Source organism: Lycium ferocissimum, chromosome 9, assembly GCF_029784015.1.
Source record: "Lycium ferocissimum isolate CSIRO_LF1 chromosome 9, AGI_CSIRO_Lferr_CH_V1, whole genome shotgun sequence".
In the NCBI taxonomy this organism is placed as follows: domain Eukaryota; kingdom Viridiplantae; phylum Streptophyta; class Magnoliopsida; order Solanales; family Solanaceae; genus Lycium; species Lycium ferocissimum.
The window spans coordinates 60375286-60381770 of NC_081350.1; the positions used below are offsets into that span (position 1 = coordinate 60375286).

Genomic DNA, 6485 nt, shown 5'->3' on the forward strand with positions numbered 1-6485 from the left:
TTTTAAAGAGGCCGGATGGAATCGAGGTTTATAAAATTCTCCCTAGGCTTATAATCGAGATATTGAGATCCACTTGTGACTATCGTTAATGCAAGACTTTCTCATGCTAGATGTGTAGTGTGTTTGATTACTTATCTGCTTACTTGTTAGTTGCTTCTTGTTTATATGCGTGAACCAACCATTGTCGGCCTATGATACTACGAGCCTTGTGTTGTGCTCATACTACTCTTGCTACACTCATTCGGGAGTGTAGAGTTATTTTCGAGTGATGTTCGGAGTCTCACCCACCGTTTCGAGGCATTCGTCAAAGACGTTTGGGTGAGCTATTGCAACCCGCAGTCCCTCCTTAGATTTACTGTTGTTCTCTATCCTTAAGCAAGTCGTATCCGGTTTGGAGTCCGTATTCTATTCAAATTGTAAACTTCTTAGAAGCTCTTGTATGGTTCAGGACCATATTTTGGAAATTTCTTATAATAAAAGTATTTATTCCGCATGTTGTATCAAATTAAGGTAGTTATCTGAAGGGTTCGCCCACCAGGGAGGGTTAGTGTGGGTGCCCGCATGATCCATGATTTGGGTCGTGACAGATTGAGCCGGGTTGAATTTTTTAATTATATTTGTTTCTATTAAACAAAAAATAAATAAACTAGTAAAATTAAAAAAAAATAGTAGTAAAATCTTATAACCCACGGGAAGTTGGATTTTCCGACTTATATGACTTTTGTGTTCGTAAGGGAAAAGTTTTGTGACTTTTGTGTTAGAAAATATAGTTAAGTTACTTTGGTGGGGGAAAAAAATCATAGTTGTGTGACCATATGTGAAATTTACCCCCTAAATATGTGGACAATATTTCTTTCAAGGTTGCTGAATTTATTTACGCTTCAAAGTTTTCATTTAATTTTGGTTGCTAATTTTTGTTTTCAATATTAGAAGCCCCACCTACCAAAAGGTCATAGTTTTAAATATCTTGGAAATTTGTTACAAGAATATGGAGAAATTTTCTGAAGTGTGCCTTATACAAGGGTGCAGTCTCTAATTATATTGACCCAAGTCAACTCTCTTGTGAACATTAAAAGCCCCAACTACCAAAAGGTCATAGTTGTAAATATCTTGGAAATTTGTCACAAGAATCTGTAGAAATTTTCTGAAGTGTGCCTTATACAAGGGTGCAGTCTCTAATTATATTGACCCAAGTCAACTCTCTTGTGAACAAGGATGACGTAAGGATTGTGATAATTGATTTTGTAAGAAACATTTTGTTATTTGCTGAAAACAAATAAAAGAAAATGGCAAGTCTCTTTTTCTTTTATTTTCTTCTCTGTTTTATCTTTCTAGATCAAAGCTTTTCTTCATCATCTTTGCTCTCCTAGTGAAGCTTTTGCTTTGCCTGTCTTCCACTCTTATGGGTGTTCTACTTCTTTCCCGAACTAAACATCTTGGAATGAGGAGTAGGGATTGCTGCACTTGGGATGAAGTTACTTGTGACTTCAACGGGTCATGTTATTGGCCTGGACCTTAGTTGCAGTCAGCTTGGTGGAACTCTTCATCCCAACGGTAGCCTCTTCCAAATCCATCATCTCTAGAGACTGTCTGCTAAATGCATAATTAATACTTTTTATCTTCTACCTGTTAATGTAGAAAAATGTCAACTTGCTTGGAGTTGAGACGTAATTGTTGTTGTTGTTGTTGTTTAACTTCTACTATTTATACACCTCTAAATTTTACATCTCACGTCAGTGCGCGCATTTATGTTTATGTGTTTAACTTTATATAAGTTGAGGTGCCTACTTGTACACACCCAATGTTGGAGGGCATACTTGCCAGCTGAGGCCAAATTTGAAGGCCTTTTTATGTTTTATGCCTTATTTTCTACGTTGCTAAGTATTTTGAACTTTTATTTTATTGACGGTACCTGTAGTTATCTTTAGGATTCCAGGTAGTACAAAAGAAATTACATTGTGTAAATATAGAAATTAAACTAAAAAAAAAAAAAATTAAAGAAAGGTAAGAAGAGACATACTCCCTCATTTCAATTTATGTGAACCCATTTGACTGAGCACGACATTTAAGAAAGAGTGAAGACTTTTGAAACTTGTGGTTCAAAATAAGTGTTGAATAATTGTGTGGCCGAAAATCATTTCATAAAGTGAATTTGTTTCCAAATTAGAAAAGAGGTCATTCATTTTGGCACGGACTAAAAAGGAAATAGGTTCATATAAATTGAAACAAAGGGAGTATTATTTAAGCAAATGTATTAGACTATATATAGAGTAGTATCATTTGCTTTCATCTTCACAATATTCATCACTCAAAGCATAGTGAATTAACTAAAGAAGTTAGCAATGTGTGCTTATTATTCAAGCTGTGGAACCTCATTATTTCCCTTTTTTTATTTCTTATGGTCTTCTTCTACTTATCTTCACTTTTGAATTATCAAACTGATAATGCCATCACTTTTTCTCTTTCTCAAAAACCCCTCCATTAAACAACAACAAAGAACAAAATCTTGCTACTCATGCTAAGGTACTTTTAATTTTTTTCTTAAGATTGTTCTTGATTTGTTGATATATGATTATGGTTTACTATGTTATGAATATAGAACAAAATTATCTAACTACATTACAAAATAAAACTTGAATTTTAGAAATCAAACTATAAATGATTTTCGAATTTGATCATTTCTTAGATTTTGTTGAAGTGTATTTAATTAATTTTGGATGTTAAAGCGAACATTTACCTTATAAAGTCTTTTTTTTGCTACTTTACTTTAAGTTTAATTTATTAGATTTTGTAATATTTAATTCACATAATAATGATTGGGAAGAAGAAAAAGTTGTCACACAATTAAAAATATACTACAAAAAATAGGAATTAGCGATGAACAACTTCTATCGTTAAACAACAAAAATTCGTTGCAAATGATATTTAACAATGATTATCAGCCACTTATTATCAAACCATCATGTTAGTTACTAGCTATTTAGCAATAGATTAACAATGAATTTCGTAGCTAATTCCTATTTTTTTTTTAGTTTATACCAACAATCTTCAAACATTTCTATTTCTGTTTTTTTTTTAAACACTATTTTTGAATGAATTTAACAGAAGAGCAGTTTACAAAAAGTTGAAGAAGATTTAGCCCGAGCGAGAGCAGCAATTTGGAAAGCTATTCGTTCGAAAAATTATACATCTGATAAAGAAGAGAGGTTCATTCCAAAGGGATCTATTTATAGAAACTCATATGCCTTTCACCAGTAAGTTTATTGGAACATTTCATTCCATTAATTTAGTTAATTTTACTGTTTCTATAAGCTAATGCTGTTACTATAATGCTAGTGGTACTCTTTCTTCTTATGGAGAAAATATGTATTAGTGCATAGTAGATTACATGTTATAGAATGTAATTTGCCTTATTTTTCAGGTTACTAGATAATTCATTTTTTAAAAGAATATCAACATGCTCTATAACAGCTTAATCTTTGATACTCCATCTATTCCAGTTTATGTGACACGATTTCTTTATTAGTCTGTTCTGAAATGAATGACACACTTTTATAATTGGAAACAACTGAATTTTCTTATTTTACCTTTAATAAGAAACATTTATATCTACGCAAATATATTGCTTAAAGCCATAGATTTCAAAAGTTTTATAGTCACGCGAATGCTATGACACGTCTGACACCACACGTTTCAAAACTCATCATTTATTCTTTTTTAAATTCCATGTCATTTCAAACTATATCACATAAAACCTCCTTTTGATTTTTATGAGATTCTCACTTAATTAGTACATATATGTTCAAACAATATTAAGCCCTTTGTGTTTCATTTATTTATGTACAAATCTTGCATTAATTCACACAGGAGTCATATTGAGATGGTGAAGAGATTAAAGGTGTGGACATACAAAGAAGGAGATTTGCCAATGGTACACAATGGACCAATGAAAAATATATATGCAATTGAAGGTCATTTTATTGGTGAAATGGAGAGTGAACAGACCTTTTTTAGCTTCACATCCTGATGAAGCTCATGCATTTTTTATACCAATTAGTGTCACATATATTGTTGAATATATTTACTTGCCAATTATCACCAATTATTCTAGAGAAAGGATTCAAAGGGTTGTTGAAGATTATATTCATGTTATTGCTAACAAGTATCCTTATTGGAATAGAAGCAATGGTGCTGATCATTTCTTGGTTTCTTGCCATGATTGGGTAATTTTTTTCCTTCCCTCTACTCTACAACTTTTGGTCTCACATATTTATTATCAGTGCACTCATCCAGTTGACCGCTAGGTCACATCATTGGGTGATTTTTTATTTTTATTTTTAAAAAGTGATTTATCACCCCATTTTCCAAATCTCTGTGTAATGTTTTAGTTAGGGAATCGGAGTTGTTGATTAAGTGGTGCTGAAGTAAGTATGCAGGCACCTAAAAAAAAAAATCAAATTACCTAGTACTACTAATGTTTTTTTTTTTTTTGAATTTGAACCCTGGTTTCCAAGATTTGCAGTACACTCATCTAATTGACTGTTAGGTCTTATCCTTGGGTGCAAAATGTTTTGCATTTTATGAAGAAAATAAAAGTGATTTATCACCCTTTTTTCCAAATTTGAACCTGTTGTTTCAATAATTAGTTTGAGTATAAACAAGGGTGGAGCTACCCTTGCCCGAGTAGAGTCAATTGACACCCCATTCCCACGGAATTCCAACAGCTATTAGTTGGAATATTTACAATGGACTTTCAATCGGAAATCCCATATTTCCGATGAAGACGTCCGTTGGAAATTCCTGTATTTTTAGTAGTGATTGCATGCAGTAATTGATTTACTTGAGAAGTCAATTCGGGCACCGATATTCACGTAGAAATCCGAGCTCTTGAAGAACTTCATCGAGTGTTATGCAATGCAAATACTTCGGAAGGATTTCAACCCGAACGAGATGTTTCATTGCTTGAAGTTTATGGATTACCACATATTAATATAACACCACCAGACCTTGGTCTAAATCCGAAAAATCGATTAATTCTAGCATTTTTTGCCGGTGGATCACATGGTTACATAAGAGAAATATTACTTCAACACTGGAAAAATAAAAAAGATGACGAAATGCGCGTGCACGAGTACCTCCCAAAGGATCAGAATTATACAAAATTAATGGGTCAAAGCAGGTTTTGCTTAGCACCAAGTGGATATCAAGTTGCAAGTGCAAGAATTAGTGAGGCAATTTATGCAGGATGTGTTCCAGTGATAATTTCTGAAAATATTTTCTTGCCATTTAGTGATGTTCTTGATTGGAGTCAGTTTTCAGTCAATGTTCCAGTTGAGAAAATTCCAGAATTGAAGACAATTTTGAAGGGAATTTCTTGGAGTAAATACTTGAAAATGCAGAAAAGAGTGAGGAAATTGCAAAGGCATTTTAAAGTGCATAGGCCTGCTAAGCCATATGATGTAATTTACAATGTGCTTCACTCAGTGTGGCTAAGGAGACTTAATTTTAAACTTGCTACTTGATATATCATTGTATTCACTAGTCTTTACACATGCATTTCATCGTTTAAATGTAGTTTGAATAACCAAATTTGTTTTTAAAAAAATGGATTTTCAATTCGAGAATGAAATCTTATTGAAATTGTCAGTTGTTTGGTGCCGTATATTATGGTTGTTTAGGTACTTTTGTTAGCCTTACACCTCTATATCCATCGAGTAATGCATGAGTCGCATCATCAAGGTCTGACCCAAATTAAGCAAGGCCAGCGACTTTTGCAATATTGTGCCAATTCCAATTTTGAACTACCACAGACGTGTTTCATAGTTTTCACCTACACTCTTATCAATAAACAATAATTAGTAGGTATAATGTATATATACATAATTTTTATGTGAAGCTTCTTACCTAAGGCAACTTCAAACTAGCACTCAGATCCCAAACTTTTGATTAAGGATGAATTTACCCACCACAGCCTATATTAATTGGTTCAAATCTAGTTGACTTCCATTCATTTAAGGATTTAAATTATATCAATTATCGCGTAAATTTTTACTAATGTAGTTTAACCTATTTGAACAAGTTTGCTATATTTTTATTATGTTACTAGGTAAATCACCCGCGCTTCGCGCGGTCGTGCCCGACCTCATGAAGGTTACGTATGATCGTTCCCTATTCTCTGTTTAATTCAAATAACCTAAATGTGTTGTATTGTTAAAAGATTTGACACATATCTGAAGTAGCTCAAATGTATGCATGGACATGTCGTATTTCCTTTTTTGCTCCGCCCCCGAGCGTATCAAATTTTTTCAGTGGGTCGTAATTATAGTGTTTTTTTTAAGTGTTGTATTTAGTGTCTAATACGCATGTCCTGTGGTGTTGCGCCTTCAGTTAAATCCTTTGTATACCCGAAATCTAATGTTGTAATTTTATTTTTTTATTGGGAAGTTGTTGTTGGGTATAACCTTTTTTGACAGTGTCAAAGTCGT

At 33.0% G+C, this 6485-nt stretch overlaps 1 pseudogene; it reads left to right on the plus strand.

Moving 5' to 3' along the window:
• The window catches only part of LOC132032127 (probable glycosyltransferase At5g20260), a 61094-nt pseudogene extending 55570 nt beyond the window's left edge, over positions 1-5524 (plus strand).
• Positions 5525-6485: the final 961 nt, after the last annotated feature.